The following is a 21,539-nucleotide window of genomic DNA, read 5'->3' on the forward strand; positions in this document are numbered from 1 at the left end:
CGCACCCCTAGCGCGCCCAAATATTGTTTCTGTTCCATTTTCTCTGTTTTACTTTGGGGCTACAATTAATATTACATATGCTTTTTCATCTTATCTGCTATTTGTTTTAATGACCTTTTCTATAGTTTCCATCATTTTGCCTTTCTCTCCCTACTTCTAAATATTTTCTTTTGACTCATGTTCCAGTTGATTAATATATATCTGGAAAATCTGCTTCTTAAGCTTTTAATATAAATAAGTAATCATGTATGTGCAAAAAAGATTTATATTTAAATATTTCTAATTTATGGATTATTTTAATAAATTATAGTTTATCTGTACAGTAGATTATATACAGCCATAAAAATTATATGTAGACTATTTAATAACATAGAAACATGTATTAAAGAGGAAAATAAGATTATAAAACATATGATCAGAATTTTAATAAATAAAAGACAAACATAAGAAATATACCAAAATATGAAGTTGTTAGCTATAAATGATGGAATTATGCCTAATTTTTTCTTTTTGCTTCTCCATTTGGCACAAATTTTATTCAGTGATAAAATGTTGTTATAAAGAGAACAAAAGTTATTTCTTAAAGCCTGAATAAATTCCTTAAACTCCATTTTATCAGCTGTACATCTGTTTTGTAAAGAAATATATACTTATTCTAGACTTTTATAATGCTTGGTTTAGAAGTAGACATAGCTGTCAAAATTAGTCATAATTTTATAAACACAAAGATAAGATTTAAATTTTTATTTAAATCCTCAATAATAGTAGGTGTAATTATTCATGTTACAAAGGGACTCTTTACTAAAATTTCTTCATAAAGTTTCTTTAACTTGGGTATTAATAGCTTGTGCAAAGATGGGCTGAATAAAGGACAGAAATGGCATGGATCTAACAGAAGCAGAAGATATTAAGAAGAGGTGGCAAGAATACACAGAAGAACTGTACAAAAAAGATCTTCACGACCCAGATAATCACGATGGTGTGATCACTGACCTAGAGCCAGAGATCCTGCAATGTGAAGTCAAGTGGGCCTTAGAAAGCATCACTACGAACAAAGCTAGTGGAGGTGATGGAATTCCAGTTGAGCTATTGCAAATCCTAAAAGATGATGCTGTGAAAGTGCTGCACTCAATATGCCAGGAAATTTGGAAAACTCATCAGTGGCCACAGGACTGGAAAAGGTCAGTTTTCATTCTAATCCCAAAGAAAGGCAATACCAAAGAATGCTCAAACTACTGCACAGTTGCACTCATCTCACACACTAGTAAAGTATGCTCAAAATTCTCCAAGCCAGCAATACATGAACCGTGAACTTCCAGATTCAAGTTGAATTTAGAAAAGGCAGAGGAACCAGAGATCAAATTGCCAACATCCACTGAATCATGGGAAAAGCAAGAGAGTTCCAGGAAAACATCTATTTCTGCTTTATTGACTATGCCAAAGCCTTTGACTATGTGGATCACAATAAACTGTGGAAAATTCTGAAAAAGATAGGAATACCAGACCACCTGACCTGCCTCTTGAGAAACCTATATTCAGGTCAAGAAGCAACAGTTAGAACTGGACATGAAACAACAGACTGGTTCCAAACAGGAAAAGGAGTACGTCAAGGCTCCAAGTATTGTCACCCTGCTTTTTAACTTATGTGCAGAGTACATCCTGAGAAACACTGGGCTGGAAGAAGCACGGGCTGGAATCAAGATTGCCAGGAGAAATATCAATAACCTCAGATATGCAGATGATACCACTCTTATGGAAGAAAGTGAAGAGGAAATAAAGAGCCTCTTGATGAAAGTGAAAGAGTGAAAAAGTTGACTTAAAGCTCAACATTCAGAAAACGAAGATCATGGCCTCCGGTCCCATCACTTCATGGCAAATAGATGGGGAAACAATGGAAACCATGGCTGACTTTATTTTTTGGGGCTCCAAAATCACTGCAGATGGTGATTGCAGCCATGAAATTAAAAGATGCTTACTCCTTTGAAGGAAAGTTATGACCAACCTAGATAGCATATTTAAAAGCAGAGACATTACTTTGTCAACAAAGGTCTGTCTAGTCAAGGCTATGGTTTTTCCAGTAGTCATGTATGGATGTGAGAGTTGGGCTATAAAGAAAGCTGAGTGCCAAAGAATTGATGCTTTTGAACTGAGGTGTTGGAGAAGACTCTTGGCAGTCCCTTGGACTGCAAGGAGATCCAACCAGTGCATTCTGAAGATCAGTCCTGGGTGTTCATTGGAAGGACTGATGTTGAAGCTGAAACTCCAGTACTTTGGCCACCTGATGCAAAGAGCTCACTCATTGGAAGAGACCCTGATGCTGGGAAAGATTGAGGGCAGGAGGAGAAGGGGACAACAGAGGATGAAATAGTTGGATGGCATCATCCACTCGATGGATATGGGTTTGGGTGGACTCCGAGAGTTGGTGATGCAAAGGGAGGCTTGGCGTGCTGCAGTTCATGGGGTCGCAAAGAGCCGGACACAACTAAGTGACTGAACTGGACTGAACTGAACAACAACCAAAGGTGCTCACTGAAATATTTTTTCAATGGTCTAGGTGAAATTACAAAGCACTTCTTTTCATTTTTCTCTCATTTATTTTTTCTCCCCACAACCCTTCTTACATTTTCCATATACCTTTTCTTAGCCTCTCCACATAATTTGTAGGTACTCAGTTTTACATTACCTTCTAAATATGCAAATTCCCTTCCTTTCTACCTCTTATTTTCCCTACAAATAAAAATTTCCATTTCACGCTGTAATTTTTCTCAGGAAAGCATTAAAAACATTAAAGCCAATCATGTCATCTTGCTGAAGTATTCCTCATAATGTATAGAGGACTGATGATTCTGTTTTCTAAAATAATGTGGCTGCTTTAGTCTAATATTTAGTGCTGTTACAATAATAGCTAGTAGTAGTATTTCTTCCAGCTGTTAATTCGGGGAAAATATAATGGGTTGTGAACAAATAGCTTAAAGCAAATAGGTTTCTGCCTGACCAGGGTGCTTAGCAATTTTTAACTTAGAAATAGTAAAGAACAGAATGGCAGAGTTCTTAAGAACTTGGCCTATCAAGCCAGCTTGCCTAGGTTCAAATTCCAGCCTTCCTGATATGTGACGTTGATAAGTATCATCTGTACTCTTTTACTACTTATAACTTTAAAGAAATAAAATCATATAAAGTAGACCTTACCATTGATATAATTCTCTTCTGATTTATATTTTTAGATTGCATGTGAGAATCAAGTTATACAAACACAATGGATGTAGGCCTGCATGTATCTTTTCTAATTAGTGTTTTTGGTTTCTTTGGCTAAATACCCATGAGTGGAATTGTTGGATCATATGGTAGTTCTATATTTAATTTTTTGAGGAATCTCCGTATTTTCCATAGTGGCTGCACCAATTTACATTCCCATCGACAGTGCAAGAAACGGTTCCCTTTTTCCAACATCCTTTCCAATACCCGTTATTTGTTATCTTTTTTGTAATAGCCATTGTGACAGGTATGAGGTGATGTCTCATCGTAGTTTTGACTTGCATTTCCATGATGATTAGTGATGTTGAGCATCTTTTCATGTGCCTGTTGGTCTCTGTATGTCTTCTTTGGAAAAATGCCTCTTCAGATCCTTTACCCATTTTTCAATTGGGCTATTTGAGTTTTGTTATTGAGTTGAATTCTTTTTACATTTTGGATATTAACCCCTCATCAGATATATCATTTGCAAATATCTTCTCCCATTAAGTAGGCAGACTTTTAGTTTTATTGATAGCTTCCTTTGCTGTGCAAAGGCTGTGGCTTTATTTTAAACAGAATATACAGAACTTATAGTTTATATATTACTATTTACTTTTTGCATCCATATTTTTGATTATCAAATTTTCTTTTATTATTGGATGAGTTTACTTGGGGGGGGTTATATTTACCTCAACATCTTCCATATTATTCTTCATTTATTTATTTAATAAATACTAAACATACTTGTGCCAGACAGTTGCCCTAGACACTAAGGATGAGTGAGTGAGTGAGTGAAGTTGCTCAGTCGTGTCCAACTCTTTGCGACCCCATGGACTATAGCCTACCAGGCTCCTCTGTCCATGGGATTTTCCAGGCAATAGTCCTGGAGTGGATTGCCATTTCCTTCTCTAGGGGATCTTCCCAACCCAGGGATCAAACCCGGGTCTCCCGCATTGTAGACAGACGCTTTACCATCTGAGCCACCAGGGAAGTCAGACACCGAGGATACATTGGTGAATAACACAGACAAAGATTCTGCCCTCTTGGTGCTGAGCTTTTAGTGAGGAGCCAGACAACAAACAAGGAAATAAATGAATAATCTCAGATAGTGATTATTGCTTTGAAGAAACTCAGCAGAGTAAGATGGTAGAGCATCATTCAGGTGGGGGAGAGCATTTACTCTTTAAGGCAGTGTAGTCAATAAAGGCCTCTATGGAGATACAATATAGGATCAGAGATCTGAATGATCAGAAGAAAGTGAAAGTCATTCAGTTGTGTCCAACTCTTTGTGAACTTGTGGACTATACAGTCCCTGGAATTCTCCAGGCAAGAATACCGGAGTGTGTAACCTTTCCCTTCTCTAGATCTTCCCAACCCAGGGATCAAACTCATGTCTCCCACATTGCAGCAGATTCTTTACCAGCTGAGCCACCAGGGAAGCCCAAGAGTACTGGAGTGGGTAGCCTATCCCTTCTCCGGCAGATCTTCCTGACCCAGGAGTTGAACCAGGGTCTCCGACATTGCAGGGGGATTCTTTACCAACTGAGCTTTCAGAAACAGCACATGCTCTGAATTTGAGGAATAGCAAGCCGGCTAAGGTGTTGCTGGAGATAATGAACTAGGCAGAGAATGATTAGAGATGAGATTGGAGTGGTATATAGGACCATACCACCTAAGACATTTAAGGTCACAAGCGTTTTATTCTGGGCTTAAATTCTGTTTTGAATGTATTCTTTGAGCTGGCTTAGCTAGTATTTATTTCTTATTCTTAAAAAAACTTGATTAGATACACATGTAAAACCATTAGAATTAGGTGAGAGAAGAAAGATATGGCAAATGTGGATATAAAATTTGATCAGTCAAAAATAAGCCTCTAGGAATTCTGGAAAGATGGTAGCAGTGAACGGTGTCATTGCTTTAAATCTCCCGAAATTTTTCCATGAAAGCAAATAGAGTAGTTCCTACTCTGTTAGTAGCAAAGAAGCTTGTACCAGATTAACCCTCCCATGGATGACGTGTAAGTTTGGGGAAGAAACAAACCAGACAGCTCTGGAGGCGGGGACTAGGGAGCATCTACAGCAAGTAGGACCATGACGTCAGTCTTCAAGAGTTGAGCTGCCCTAGGGGGGATGTCCTCTATGTGCCTTTCCACCTGGTACACTCCCTGTTCCATACTGTGAAAGCAGTAGAACTCAGGCAGAAAACTGCAGCCTTGCTGGCTTGAGTCAAAGGTGAAAATTAAGGACTATTAGAATGAGAAGTAATAGTCATGGAAAATGAGAAGCCACTCAGGAGGGGGAACCAAAATCTGCTTACAAATTCTACCCAGATCCTTGACTAATCACTTTTATGTTTTATGGAGAGACCTCAGGGGACCCAGCAAAAAGCAGCAGTTGGAAGCCTTACTTTAGTTGCTATCCATCATAGTGGGAACAGGGAGTTTGACTCCAGCCAAGTTAACTGGCTATTTGGACAAAATCCATCATGCTTTGGAAGAAGAAAACAGAATTTATCATCCAAAATATCCTGTGCAAAATTTAGAATTATTATTTATGCAGAGAAATTGGAAAGCATGACTCATAATCAAGACAAAAATAATTGATAGAAACCAACCCCAAGATAACCAGACGTTGTGATTACCAGGCAAGAACTTTAAAGGAGCTGTTATAAATATGTTTAAATAGGAAAATATAGCAGTATGGAAAGAAGAGTTAGGGAATCTCTGCAGAGAAAAGGAAGCTATAAAAAAAGAGCCAAATGGAAGTTCTAGAACTGAAAACAGACTATCAAAACTGACACAAGAAGAAACAGAAAATCTGAATAGCTTTACAGTTATTAAAGAAATTGAATTTATAATTATCCTTCCTTTCACAAAGAAAAGTCTAGGCCCAGATGACTTCACTTATAAATTCTATCAAACCCATAAGAAAAAAATGCCAATGTTACACAGCTCTTTCAAGAGAAATGGACTGGCAAACACTTGATTTCATGTTATGAGTTTAACATCACTCTATTACCAAAACTAGGCAAAAAAAAAAAAAAAAATTAAAAGAAATTACAGGCCAACATCCCCTGTGGAATAGATGCAAATATATTTAACTTTTAGCAAACATATCCTGCAATATATTATAAGACTAATATAACATGTCCGAGTATAGTTTAGCTCAGCAATGCAAGGTTTTCTTTACATTAAAAAAAATCAATGAATGTAGGGACTTCCCTGGCAGTCCAGTGGCTAAGACTCCCAATGCAGGGGGCCCAGGTTCAATCCCTGCTTGGGGAACCATATCCCATATATTACAACTAAGAGTTCGCATATACCACAATGAAGACTGAAGATTCTGTGTGCTGCAACTAAGACCTGGAGCAGCCAAGTGACTAAATAAATACTTAAAAAAAAAAAAAAAAACAGTGAATGTAATTCACCACATTGAGAGAATAAAGGATACAAATCATATCATCTCATTAGATTTAGAAAGAATATTTGACCTCAACATCCATTCATGATTAAAAAAAAAATAAAGGAAACCTCTTAGTAAAATAGGAATAGGAGGGAACTTAATTTCTCAATCTGATGAATGGCAGCTGTGAAGTATACACTAATAATATCATAGTTAATGTTCAGGGGCTGAAAGCTTTATTCTTAAGATCAGGAACAAGGCAAAGATATCCATTCTTCAATATTCCTATTTAACATTCTGCTAAAGATCCTAATTAGTTCAGTAAAGATAAAAAGAAAGAAAATACATAGACATTTAAAAGGAAGATAAAAATCTGTTTCTTTCTATAGATGACACAATCATATACACAGAAATGCCTATAGGATCTATAGGAAAGCTACTAAAACCAATAAGTGAGTTAATAGTCAAAGTACAAAAATCAACTATTTCTATATAGTAGCAATAAGTAATTATAGAGAATGAAATTTTAGAAATCCATACCACTTACATAAGAATTCCCTGGCGGCCAAGTGATTAGGATTCCATGTTTCCATTGCAGGAGGCCTGGGTTCAATCCCTGGGGAACTAAGATCCCACAAGTCACATGGCAGGGCCAAAAAAAAACCTCCATACCACTCACAATATGGAAGTGCAAAGTATTTAGAATAACCAAGGGTTGGAGAGAGAAAGAGCAACTGAAATTCTCATACATGGCTGTTGAGAACATAAAGGGTCACAACACTTTGGAAAACAGTTTGGCAAACTTTCATAAAAGTAACATATCCAAATCATTTGACCACATAATTTCATTCCTTGGTATCTATCCAAGAGACATTAAAATATATAGTCACACAAAGACTTTTTACACAAATATTCTTAAAAGTCAAAACCTGAAAACAACCCAAATGCTCATCAACAGGCAAATGGATAAACAGATAGTATTATATTCAAACAATGAAATTCTCTCCGCAAAGAAAACAAACAAACAAACGAACAAACATACATGTAACACCATGAATGAATTTTGAAAACACGCTGAGAGAAAAAATTCAGACTCAAGAAAGAGTACACACTCAGTATTTCTGTTTATGGGAAAGTTTAGAAAAGAGAAAAACCTGTATTAATAGAACCTCAAAGGGTAGAGGAAGTGTTTGGGGGCTATGCAAGACTTTTATATTCTGACGTGTTGAAAGTTACATTGGTACACACAGTTGTAGTTGTGCAAGTCACACCTTTGTGAAGCTGACTAAAGAAAAAAGCAATACATGCTAATTACCAAATGACCAACACAAACAATAAATTCAAAGTAGGCTTCACAGAATAGGTAAAACTCCAATGACCCTTTGAAGAGAAATAGGATATAGATATGTTATATTTTTTAAAAAGAAATGGAAAGCAAAAAAAAAGTCACCCCTGGCATGAATGCAGAAGAGAATGGGATAGAGCAGGGTTTCCCAATCCCGGGTCTGGAGATCGCTACCAGTGGGTGGCCTGTTAGAAGCCTGTGTCACACAGCAGGAGGTCAGCAGCGGGTGATTCAACAAAATTCATCCACTACTTCCTTTCAGCTCGAATTACAGCCTGAACCATACCTTCTCCCCCGCCTACCCGACCACCCCCATAAGTGGGAAATTGTCTTCCATGAAACCACTCACAGGTGGAAAAAGGTTGGCGATCTCCTCTAAAAGGGTTGAAAGTGAAAGTGAAGTCGCTCAGTCGTGTCCGACTCTTTGCGACCCCATGGACTGTAGCCTACCAGGCTCCTCAGTCCATGGAATTTTCCAGGCAAAAGTACTGGAGTGGGTTGCCATTTCCTTCTTCTTCTCTGGGTTGGGGGTCTTCCCAATCCAGGGATCGAACCCAGGTCTCCTGAACTGCAGGCAGACGCTATTGTTATTAGATTGAAAGCAGAGGCTCTTACAATGAGATTCCTAGAATGTGGGAGGAGAAAGCTAGAGGCAGAATGTTGCCAAAACAAGGGGATTAATCCTTACCCTTTGAGCTCTGAATGACCTTTTGCAATTTTTTAATGGGAAAGTATGTTAGACAAATGAATCTGGAATATGGTGTGAAAAGAATTGACGAGAGAATTGGCTTCCACTGTAGCAGCTGCTGCTGCTAAATCGCTTCAGTCGTGTCCGACTCTGTGCGACCCCATAGACGGCAGCCAACCAGGCTCCCCCGTCCCTGGGATTCTCCAGGCAAGAACACTGGAGTGGGTTGCCATTTCCTTCTCCAATGCGTGAAAGTGAAAAGTGAAAGTGAAGTCGCTCAGTCGTGTCCGACTCTTGGCGAGAGGAGGGTTCAATCCCTGATGAACTAGGATCCAGCATGCTTCAGCCGGCACTGCTCCTCCCCCGCCCCGCAAAAAAAAAGAGAGAGCGAATTGGCTAGGGTTAAGATGACAGACTTCCGCAATGGTCCTGGCTTGAGAAGATAAAAGACTGAACTAGAGTAGGGGACGGAGAAGGCAATGGCACCCCACTCCAGTACTCTTACCTGGAGAATCCCATGGACAGAGGAGCCTGGTAGGCTGCAGTCCATGGGGTCGCTAAGAGTCAGACACGACTGAGCGACTTCACTTTCACTTTTCACTTTCATGCATTGGAGAAGGAAATGGCAACCCACTCCAGTGTTCTTGCCTGGAGAATCCCAGGGACGGCGGGGCCTGGTGGGCTGCCGTCTATGAAGTCGCACAGAGTCGGACACGACTGAAGCGACTCAGCAGCAGCAGCAGCACCAGCAGCAGAGTAGGGGATGGTAGAGAAAGGAGGCAACAAGAAAGAAGAATTGATTGGACACAGTGATTAATTTAGACACTGGATTGGTGAGCAAGGAGAGACTTGTACACTATGACTGAGTTTTTAAGCCTGGGTACATAAAAACAGCAGTATAATTAGTAAAAATAAGAAGGAGCCAGTTTGTGGAGAAAGATAGTGATTTCAATTTTAGGAATCAGTTGTCCGAGAGACCTACCATGACCCTACTCTTACTGTCCCTTAAGACTGGATGAAATGTCATTGCATCTACCAAAGCATGTCATGCTTAACTCACCAGAGCATTTATCACTTTGCTATAAATGACTGTTTACCAATATCGCCCCACTAGTCTCTATCTTGAATGTGAGGATTGTCTTTCATTAGTATTTCCATGTGCCAAGCACTGTTCTAAAGGTCTAAGGGGTTTGCAAATGTGCTTGGCATGTTTATAAATTATTTGCTAATAAATGCTGAACGTTGAATTTGAGAGAATAATGGAGCAGGAAAGCAGATGCCTTTCTCAGGCAATTAAGAGTGGTGAGGCATGGAGATGTAGCCTTGGGAGGCATTTACAGAAAAGTAATACTTGAAGCCATGATGTAGAATCCCTAAAGGAGAGCTTATAACACTCCTGTGACATTTAATGTCTTCATTACTTACCTAGCGAAACTGCTCCAAAATAAGAAGCAGGAGAGACCAAGAACATTGTACAAGCCTGCGCGTTATCTATTAATCAACAACTTCTGAGTATTCTGGAACTGGCTCTTGAGATAGATAACTGGCAAAACAAAATCAAACAAACAAAAAGACCCCGACTCTGTCTGGTGTTTGATGCTTGCCTCTTCCCTTTCTGTGCCAAGAATAATGAAGCAGTGACATTGAGAAAGTAAGAGAAAAATTCTGGGAAGATGGCAGCAGCCTGAATGCACCTATCCTGGCTGAATACTGAAACTTGAATGCAAGCTGCACCACTTATCAACTATATGAGCTTAGACAAGTTACTTCATCTCCCTGGGCCTCAGCCTTCTCGTCTGAGAAACTATGATTTTAGTACAGACATCCTATTTTTGTTGAGAGGGTTAAGTAAGTTACAATATGCAAAACTTTCAGAAACAGTGCTTGACAGAGGTTAAGAACTGCATAACTCTTAGCTAGAACCGGGGATGTGCGGTGGTTAAGAGGATGGACCTTGTAGCTCACTATCTGGACTTGAATCCTGGCACTACCATTTACCAGGCATGTTGCTTTACCTTTCTGTACCATGTTTCCTTATCTGTTATGACTACCTTTCATGGGCTTGTTGTGAAAACTAAATGAACATCAACTGCTGAGAACAGTGCCCATCACAGAATAAACATTATGTCGGTGTTAACTGTAACTTCCATCAACCCTATACCCCTTAGATCTTGATTCTCAAGCCTGTCTTCAGTTGCGTCCATACTCTTCAGTGGCCTCTCATCAGTCAATAGGACTATTGGAGGTTTTCAAATAAGGTCACACAGTGACACTAGATGGGGTTGCTGAGCTAAAGCACCTAAGAAAGGCTGGGCAGCGGTAGCAGAACTTTGGAGTTGAATGAGACTTTAGGGATGATCCAGTCTGCTCTTTTCATTTTGCAGATTAAGAAACTAAAGATCAGGGAAGTTATCTGATGTAACCCCAGCATGAAATTTTCTCAACAATCCAGTCTCTTCATTTCTGGTAAACCTCATCCAATTTCTTATCAGAAATGATGGGAAAATGAAGCTGGATATGTCTACAAATCTGACTTCTTCGCTAAAATAATTTGATCAAGCCTGAATGATACTGAAATCTCCAAAGAGGTGGGACCAAGATGCTGTCATTCACTGATTGCTCTGTCTGGCATATAGTAGATCCTCAGTTAATATTCGTTGTATGAATCTATCATGTTTTTAAAGCTCTAGAGATCTTAGATCTTCCTCAATATCTGTTCCATGCTGTCTGAAGTGGATTCCCTTGACATACATGTCTATTCTTTTCTGTCTAGCTTCCATGATGTCCGAGCTGAAAAGAACTTTGGAAAAATCATCCAGCCAAAATCCCTCATCTTGTCGACGAGAAAACTAAATGAGGTGATTTGTCCGGGGTCAGCTAACTGACTGATTAGTGGCAGAGCAGAGATTAGAATTTTCCCTAACTCATGGTCTTTAATAAAAATTCAAACTGCTTCAAGAAACTATCAATTTTTTTTCCACCTGTCCTTTTAAATGTTCCTTAAACTTTCCTCCAGGTCACAGATGATACCAGCTTATTATTAATTTTGAAAAAAAATGTTTTTGTAACTTCCATCTGGGAGCAAGCTCACCTTTCATATCCTTTTTCCCCCCTGATTCCATTCAAACTACTAACCTGCCCTATCACAGCTACTCACCCATCTACCCTTTGTCCTTCTGGATCTTAATCCCTGCCCTTGAAGAAACAGTAGGTCCTCTTTCCACTAGTGCAAGTAAGGATGGGTCTTCAAATATTTCTAGGAGGCTGTCCCTGCCTTGTTATTAATAGTTTCAGAACAGACGGATTCCAGACATCTAGAACACCTCCAGGATTGTTCTAAGATGGTTCTATTAAGGGTCTCAAATGTTATGCTGGACTGTGTGATAACATAACCCTGGGCGTCCCTAAACAGAGTGTGCCTCAGCTGGACTAAACGACATTCAGATATTTTTGCTACCACCACCTAGGAAATGAAGAATTTCTATATCCAAGAACTGCTTCCCTGATATACCTAAGTTCTAAGGAGCAGTTTATTTCTTTACCAACCCTACAATACATTTTTTAAGTGACCATAAAGTCTTCTACTCTCATCAAGAGATAAAATTTGTTTGTCCACTCCTTGAATCTGGCTTGGCTATATGACTCACTTTCACCAATGGGACATTAGCAAAAGTTACGCATACTGAAGCTTTGAAAACGCTTGAGTATCAAGCTTTGTCCTCCTCCTGTGCTTGGAAACCTAATATCACTATATGAATGAGTCCAGGCTAGCCTGCTGGAGAATGAGAGGCCATGTGCAGAAGAAATCAGACTCTTACAAGAGCCTTGAAATGCCAAACATCTGAATGAGACCATCCTAGATCATCCAGCCACTGCCAATGTGCCTGCTGACTAGAGAAGCTTGAGTAAGTCCAATAGCATCAGTCAAGCCTGTCCAAATTGAAGAACTTCCCAACGAACCCATGGAATTGTGAGCTGAATTACTGGTTGTGTTTTAAGTCATTACACTGTGGAGTTACATGTTATATGATAAATATCACCTGATGTATATGTCATGGTAAAGGCTCCCTAAGGCAAAGTCCATCAGTACTTTCTTCTTCATCTTAACCCTCATCCTCCTATTCTTCTATCATCATAGATTTAGTTAGCTCTTTTGACTGTATATGATGTTTAATTTCAATGAGGGAATAGCTGAGTACAATAGGTATTGGTTCAACTGCAAACTTAGACTTAGGTTACCTCTGCTTGGCAATCCATTGTTAAGGGCTGTTTCTCTCTCAGGCCTTGGAAACTCTTCAGAAATAAGATCCCTTTTCACTCTAGGCATAGATCCACTCCATGGTTTCAGATCAAAATTACTCTCCTCGTGGTCATGACATCTGTCTTAGATTCTAATTATGGAACTGCCCTGGTCTAGATTTCCTCTTTTATTAAAGTGACAATAATTTTCTCCTTTTTGACAATGTTTTCATCCTTTTAGACTACACACACTTTTGGAAACTCTAAATTGTATCACAACTTGATCCCCAACATCTTCCCAGGCTTCTACGCCACTATTCTGGATCCCTAAACCAGACCACTCAGGAAGTTCCTTCTAAGTATTCATCCTCCGGGTTAACCTTGTAGCACTATATGAATGTTTTTTCACTGATTCAACAAACTGAGGATAAAATCAATCATGACAGAAGCAGGCCTTCCTTTAAAGACCTTACAGCATATCTAAAAACTCTTTAAACCAATTCCAATCATGTTTTAGTTCGAATTTGATTCCCAGTGGGGAAGAGGATAAAATGATGACCTTGATAAGATAAGATAAGATAGGATAGGATAAGAGTTACCTAATAGGCTTATTCAGAATAGTTCTGTCCTGAACTGTTTCACTCTTTGGAGTTGATGCAACTTCACGTGAATCTGACGTGTCACCAAAAAGTGGTAACCAACTATATGGCATTCACTCATTTCTAAAAATGAAAAACCACAGTGGAGTTAGCATGACAGTACAGCAGGAATTTTATGACAAAGTGTGGGATGCTCTGCAACAATCCCAATTCAATTTGCTGATGAATCACCCCTCCAATTTTCAAGTCTATAAATCAATGGGGAAAAGCACGCCCTGCATCTTTGATTCAGCATCAGTCTTTGCTGTTGGAATCCTCAGGGTTGCTGGGGGAAATGACAGCGCTTTGCTCTGCATACAAGAAGAATTTTGCCTGGACATATTCCAAACTTAATAAACTGTCCCCTGGATTTTGAACCAAACTAAAAGAAACCAAGACAATCTCTCAGTTTCTGAAGCTCAGCTTGTCAAAAATAGGAAGGTTTGGGGCTGAGTTTCCTCAACTAGGAAACATTTCAGTAAATAATTTTTTTCTACCTGCAGCTCAGTGTTTTAATTTTAATAATATTTTCCTATTATTAAAGGGACAAAGTATTGAGTGTAGGAGATTAAGAATAAACGAATAGGCAAGAATAAACAAAAGTCACCTGTTAATTTAAGACCCTGTCTAAGCATGGGTGGGGAAAGTTTATAAACATTAAACTGTAACACTTTTGTCTCTGTGACATTTCCATCTTCCCAACCCAGGGAAAATCCCCTGGAGGAGGGCATGGAAACCCACTCCAGTATTCTTGTCTGGAAAATCCCATTGACAGAAGAGCCTGGCAGGCTACAGTCCATGGGGTCGCGAAGAGTCAGACTGGACTGAGTGACTGAACACACACACACGCACTAATTAGCTCCAGTCAAAAAAAAAGGCAGGTTGTTGGAAATGTATCAGGGACAAAAGTGTTACTGTTAAATGTCTACGACCTTTCCCCACCCATGCTTTTTAAAGAGGATTTGTGTGTGTGTGTGTGCATGTGCTGCTTAGCTACTGAACTTGTAGATGATAGTAACCATTAGAGCTACAGATCAGCGGCCTCTAATAACACACAACCCGAGGGGGTCACCAGTCCTAAGTCTGCATATATATCCCACAGCTTCCTAACCACAGTTTCTGGATTTGGTAGTCCAGTTTTGTGTTGAAGCCTCTGATAGGTTCACCCTGGGTCAATCACTTTTCAGGTCCAATCACCTATCACTGGGAGGGTGGGGCCACTTGCTATACATATGGCCGCCTAAAATTCCCTTTCTGTATTTGGAAGGATGGGGCGATGGGTAGGACGTGTTGTTTTAGAAGATCAAGTAGGGAGGAAATGATTAATATCTATTGTGCAAATGTACTGCAATCCAGAATTCATGACTATTAACATTTCAGTGCATTTTTTTACTTGATATGCAATTTACAGCAGTATATATGAATTTTGTGTTTGATGTATTATATATGTAGCTCTTTGCCTTGAGCTTTCATTTAATAGTACATCACAAGCCTTTCCTCTCATCATTAAAAAAATTTCCTTTGATAGTGGCATAATACTCCATTGTATGGATATTACTGGAATTTATGAAGTATGGGGTATTTGTGTGATTTTCAAGTCCCTCAGATCAAATCAGATCAGTCGCCCAGTCGTGTCCGACTCTTTGCGACCCCATGAATCGCAGCACGCCAGGCCTCCCTGTCCATCACCAACTCCCGGAGTTCACTCAGACTCACGTCCATCGAGTCAGTGATGCCATCCAGCCATCTCATCCTCTGTCGTCCCCTTCTCCTCCTGCCCCCAATCCCTCCCAGCATCAGAGTCTTTTCCAATGAGTCAACTCTTCGAATGAGGTGGCCAAAGTACTGGAGTTTCAGCTTTAGCATCATTGCTTCCAAAGAAATCCCAGGGCTGATCTCCTTCAGAATGGACTGATTGGATCTCCTTGCAGTCCAAGGGACTCTCAAGAGTCTTCTCCAACACCACAGTGCAAAAGCATCAATTCTTTGGCGCTCAGCCTTCTTCACAGTCCAACTCTCACATCCATACATGACCACAGGAAAAACCATAGCCTTGACTAGACGAACCTTTGTTAGCAAAGTAATGTCCCTACCACTTTATATAGACTGCAGCAAACATTCCTATACCTTAGTCTTTGCATACATTTCTGATGAGTTCCTTAGAGATAGCTAGAAGTGGGGTTACTAGTTCAATACCTGTAAATATTTATTTACTGCCAATTAGTTTTTTAGAAAGTCTGTACCAAAGGCCCTCTCATCATCAATGACTAAGTGTCATCATCTCATTTTGTCAGCAATTCTTACCCATTTATAAAAACAAAACAGAGCATGAAACTGGGCATTGCCAGTGTGTACAATTTTTACCAATCTTTGTATTGCATTTAATTCCTCACTCAGGCTGACCAAGGTTTAAAACTAAGATTCTTAAAATATGGTCCCCAGACCAGTAGCCTCAGTCTCACCTGGAAACTGATTAGAAATGCAAATTCTTTGAGATGCTGAATCAGAAACTCCCAGGAGATGGGAGCCAACCTGAGTTTTAACAGGTCTTCCAGGTGACTCTCGGAGAAGGCAATGGCACCCCACTCCAGTACTGTTGCCTGGAAAATCCCATGGATGGAGGAGCCTGGTGGGCTGCAGTCCATGGGGTCGCTGAGAGTCAGACACGACTGAGCGACTTCACTTTCACTTTTCACTTTTATGCATTGGAGAAGGAAATGGCAACCCACTCCAGTGTTCTTGCCTGGAGAATCCCAGGGGTGGCGGAGCCTGGTGGGTTGCCATCTATGGGGTCGCACAGAGTCAGACACGACTGAAGCGACTTAGCAGTAGCAGCAGCAGCCAGGTGACTCTGATGCCCACTCAAATTTGAGAACCACCATTTGAAAGCACTGAAGTGTCCTTTCTAAGCTCTCTTGAGTGTTTTCCCTTTTGAGTGTCCAAATATCCATTTTCTGGAGGAGAAGGGGACGACGGAGGATGAGATGACTTCACCAACTCAATGGATATGAGTTTAAGCAAGGTCTGGGAGATGGTGAAGGATGGGGAAGCCTGATGTGCTGCAGTCCATGGGGTTGCAAAGAGTTGGACACGACTGAGCAACTGAACAATAACAACATTTATTTACAAGGGCCAATGTGACATAGCATGAAGGCAGGGCTTTATTTTAGAGGGCCCGGGCTGTTAAGTCCTGGATGACTCCCTACTGGGTTTGCATCCAAACACGTGTAATAGACTTATTATACTGTTATAGCTTACATTTCAAGGTGAACATTTTTTCTATATCATTTAGCCCAAATGTGACACTGGAGGGAAGTTTTAAGCTAAGTTACCCCAGATGTTTCATGGTTACGCAAGAGTGCAAAACAAAACATGTTTTCCCCACTGAATGAAAACACAATATAAGTTTTCTTTAGCAGCTGTGGCTGGAGATTGCAAAATGGAATAATCTGGCCACCCTCCAGGCTATTTGCACCCCTCCCCCTCCCTCAAGGGCAAAGGACAATCTCACCAAAGAGAAGAGAAAACAGTGCTCTGAGTTCACAGCTAATATTGAGAAACGGCGCTGCTGGAGCATCTGGAACATATCAGAATAGAGGTGACTGAGAGGAGGAATACAGAGCACCTCGCCCTACGACCTCTGGATCAGATAGTCCATTCAGAATGACTCTGAGCACCATGACCCCAGTATTCATCTCAAAGCAATGCATGCCAGAATTTCAGGCAGTGTGCTGAGTGTAGAAGAGAAAATTGGGGAGATAAAGTCTTTCCAGTGTCCTTCGAATAGCATGGCAGCCATGATAATCCTCTTCACCCAGATTTAATAATTTCCCCATTTCTAAGGCTGTTTAGACCTTAGTGCCATTGCATCTCCAAAAGAAAGCAGGGTAGTATAATGGGAAAAGTGTAGATTTGAAGTCAGATAGCATAACTCTTCATGTCTGTCGCATCCCAGCCATATGACCTTTAGAAAAAGCCACTTTTCTAAACCTCAGTTTCCCTGAAAAAGGCTTCATTGGAATTTCTACAAGGATTCAGTAAGGTCGTTTGCACAGCACAGTATTTGCTCTTAAGTGGTCATTCCCTTTATCTCCTTTACTGTACTTTGGTGTCTTAGTACTTCTGTCCCCCACTTTAGTGTGACGGACACGTGAAAAGTACTCTGCTGATGCTTAAAGAACCAGTCTCGTCATGCATTTCAAAATTCCTTCACAGTTAGGAAGTTCTTTTCCAAATACTCTTGTCTATCAGTCTTTAACTGATACTTCATAGGGCCCCTCACACCTCTTTTTCTGGTGAGCATCTAAACTAAGGATTCCTGCCACTAATTCATCCCTTTATGACTTCACCTGGGTCCCACCCGGATGTTCCTCTGGAAAGGGAGAAAGGAGTGAGAGAGCATGCATTGAGATGTGGTATCTCCCATTTGGACTTGCCGGTCCAGGGCGCTGTGCCTTCAAGATTCTATTTCACATCAGCCTCCAGCTGACCCAGTGCTACTTCAAGTCTGTCACCAAATCTTCAACCCAGATTTTCCCAAAGGCCAGACATGACTTTGAGACCATCTGAAGCTCAAACCAGGTCCAGAATTATACCACCTTTCAACTGCCCTCCTAACCCTATCCCCTCCTTCTTGGTCTATCAGAGACCAATCATTTAATGGCCCTGAGGGGTTCAACTCTGGAGAAAGGGACAAGGACTGAGTGGAACTATTTTAATTTCTACTTGATTTAGTTTAATTTTCTTGCAGTGTTACTGATCTCCTTAGGACCCTCGTACATGGACCAGTGCTGCTTAGCATTGGGTAAAGTGTCTCCAGATTCCCTAATACCCCCTACTTTTATCTGTACCCTCATTGCATGAAGCCTCTGAGGTCTTAGAGGGTAAGATCTGCATCTGATGTTGAAGATTATTTAAACGTCCAGAATCTTACCTGGAAGGCTAGGATGATTGCATGGGATGCTTGTCTGGATCTCCGTGCAGGCAACATAATCTACCAACCAAGGCTGCAGTTTTAAATACTGGTTAAAATTGTCTATGCTGGGCATTCAGAAAATATATGCTGAATTCTGCTTTCTATATTTAATTGTGAAGTATTGACATCATTAACTTATTCCTTCATTCAACAAATAGTTAATAAAACTTGCTATTTACCTGAACTATGGGAATACAGTGAGGTTAGAGTAGTGAGAAAGACTTGCCTGTCCCTGCCTTCATGGAGTTTACTGTCCATTGAAAAATCAGACATGAAGCAGAGTCAAAAACATGATGAGTTTTGCAAAAGCATAAGCATAGGATGCTTATCAAACCATTTATCAATCAAGTGTGGCTGAATAATATTGGATTATTGTTTTTTAAGGGTAGCCTCTTTCTAATTTTTATTTTATTTTATTTGGCTGTGCCACATAGCATGTGGGATCTTCGTTTCCCCAGGGATCGAAACTACCCCCTGCATTAGAAGCACAGTCTTAAATCTTAACCACTGAACCACCAGGGAAGTTCCTGGATTATTATTATTTTTAGGGATTTATCTGAACCTTATAACCGTTAAAGTAAATATCCAAGTCTGTGCCTCCTTGCCTCTAGGGTGATCAGCTCATCCTGGTTTGCCCAAAATGTTCTTGATTTGGGCAGAAAAGTTCTGTGGTCAGAGAAAACCCTCAGTCCTGAGCAAACCATGACAGTTGGCTGCACTTGTCTTAGGGAAACTTTGGAGCAGAGTTCTTTGACTTTGGTTTACAAAAACCTTAGTCTTTCAGGTTAACTGGCGTAAAACCTTCAAAAAAGTCAATTTCAAAAAGCAATATCAGCCACAATATAAAAAGGCAGAGAAAGTTTGCTAGATTAAAACTATATTCTAGAACAGTATAAGGTTAAGAATGAGTGACTCAGACTCTGGTTTTTGTTTTTAAGCATAAAAATTATTGGAATGATACATTTGGGAATAATTTGAATACAAAGTAGATATTAGATGATTTTGTGGAAATATTGATAATTTTGTTGGGTGTGATGGAGCTGTTGTGGTTGGGAAGACAAATGACTTTATTTTTAGAAAACATAGTCTGGAGTACTTAGACTTCAGGAAGTAATGACAGCAAAATATCAACAATCTTTTAATTCAGTAGAGTTTATAAGGATGATCACTTTTTCTTATTCTTTCAACCTTCCTGTATCTATGAGAATAATAAAAAGTATTGGGAAAGAAGTTAGCAACCATTGAGCTGAATATGATTTGAGATGAGAGTAACTTCTCTGGGAACTAGAAAATGATTCCTCTAGCAGGAAAGCAAGAGGAGAAAGGAAGAAAATGGGTGTGTGTCAGGGGTGTTGATTCTAGGCTCACCAAATCATGGCAAACCCAGCAAAGATCCCCACGCTCCAGTTTGGGCCTTGCAGCAGCAAACTTGGCATTGAGGCAGCCAAGAGAGCTTCTGACTGAGGATGATCTTGGTAGATCGATTCCTGGGGAAACAGACAACTGGCGACCAGATGACTGTGTGGAATTTTGATCCAAATCCAAGTTACGAGAAAAGCGCAAACTAAAACAGATTCAATTTCCAGCAATCCAAAGAGCTACACTTTTTCCACATCTGAGTTTATGTTGTCGTTCAGTCTCTAAGTCATGTCCGATTCTTTGTGACCCCACGGACTGCAGCACACCAGGCTTCCCGGTCCTTCACTGTCTCCTGGAGTTTACTCGAATTCATGTCCATTGAGTTGGTGATGCCATTCAACCATCTCATCCTCTGTGGCCCCCTTTCCCTTCTGACTTCTATCTTCTATCAGGGTCTTTTCCAACAAGTCAACTCTTCGCATCAGGTAGCCAAAGTATTGGAGCTTCAGCTTTAGCATCAGCCCTTCCAATGAATATTCATGGTTGATTTCCTTTAGGAATGACTCATTTGATCTCTTGCTATCCCAAGGGACTCTCAAGAGTCTTATCCAGCATTACAATTTGAAAGCATCAGTTTTCTGGCTCTCAGCCTTCTTTATGGTCCAACTCTTGCATCTGTACGGGACTACTGGAAAAACCCTAGCTTTGGCTATAGAGACCTTTGTTGGAAAAGTGATGTCTCTCTTTTTAATACACTGTCTAGGTTTGTCATAGCTTTTCTTCCAAGGAGCAAGCATCTTTTTTTTTTTTTTTTTTTTTTCCTTCTGAGTTTATGGACTGCATTTAATGTCCTAGACCCTGAGCTGGTGACTCTGGAAAGGTCCATCTGAGTGAGTGACATTTTGGCTGACAGATTAGTAGGAACTGGCCTATAGTGGGAGATGAGGGGTGCCAAATTAGCATTTCAAGCACCTGAAGCTCAAGAGAGTGTTGGTGGCTTAAGGTAAACTGAGAGAAGCTCCACGTGGTTGGAGCAGAGACCTAGGGCCAGGGTGACAGGAGATAAGGGTGGGAAGGCGGGCAGGGGCCAGGATGTGCTAGAGCTTTCAGCCTCAGGGATCCCGGAGTCCTTGGTCTGGGCTACAAATGAGAAGTCACTCTGGGCATTAAGTTCCTTCTGCAAAAGGGGTGACAACGAAGGAAAGCCCCATCTTCTGTATCTGTTACCCATGATTTTGGGGCTCCTTCCACACGCCCCTTCTCACTTACTAATGCCATTAATATGGATCCTCATTCCTGCCCCACCCCAAACACGGCCCAAGCATCACTGGGAATTCCCTGGGTGGGGGTGGGTCTCACATGTGTCCACAGGTGAGTCTACTTAGTCATCACCTGGTGGTTGTAGGTCCTCCTTCCTCTGCTGCCCAGTGTTTCTCGGCTACACAGTGCCCCCTCCCCTGGGCACAGCTGTGTCCACCAGGCACCACAGGCTCCGTCCTGCAGCTGAGGAGGGGCACAGGAGGTGCCAAAGCTGTGAAATGTTCTGGCAAGTGGCAAAGAATGCCTCCCCCTTTATGTGTATGTCAACCAGTGGGGTTCCACAGTCGTTTTCCTTCTGCCCAAATAGTTTATATTGGTTATAAGAAAACAGCTCTCCCCA

The 21,539-nt window shown here is 40.6% G+C and overlaps 1 long non-coding RNA gene across 1 annotated transcript; it reads left to right on the plus strand.

Moving 5' to 3' along the window:
- Positions 1 to 11,034: 11,034 nt before the first annotated feature.
- LOC123328301 lies at positions 11,035 to 11,708 on the plus strand. The gene is made up of 2 exons (XR_006543144.2): positions 11,035 to 11,256; positions 11,442 to 11,708. It is a non-coding gene; the product is annotated as an uncharacterized LOC123328301 (long non-coding RNA).
- The last annotated feature ends 9,831 nt before the right edge of the window (positions 11,709 to 21,539 follow it).

This window comes from Bubalus bubalis, chromosome 11 (assembly GCF_019923935.1).
Source record: "Bubalus bubalis isolate 160015118507 breed Murrah chromosome 11, NDDB_SH_1, whole genome shotgun sequence".
NCBI lineage: Eukaryota > Metazoa > Chordata > Mammalia > Artiodactyla > Bovidae > Bubalus > Bubalus bubalis.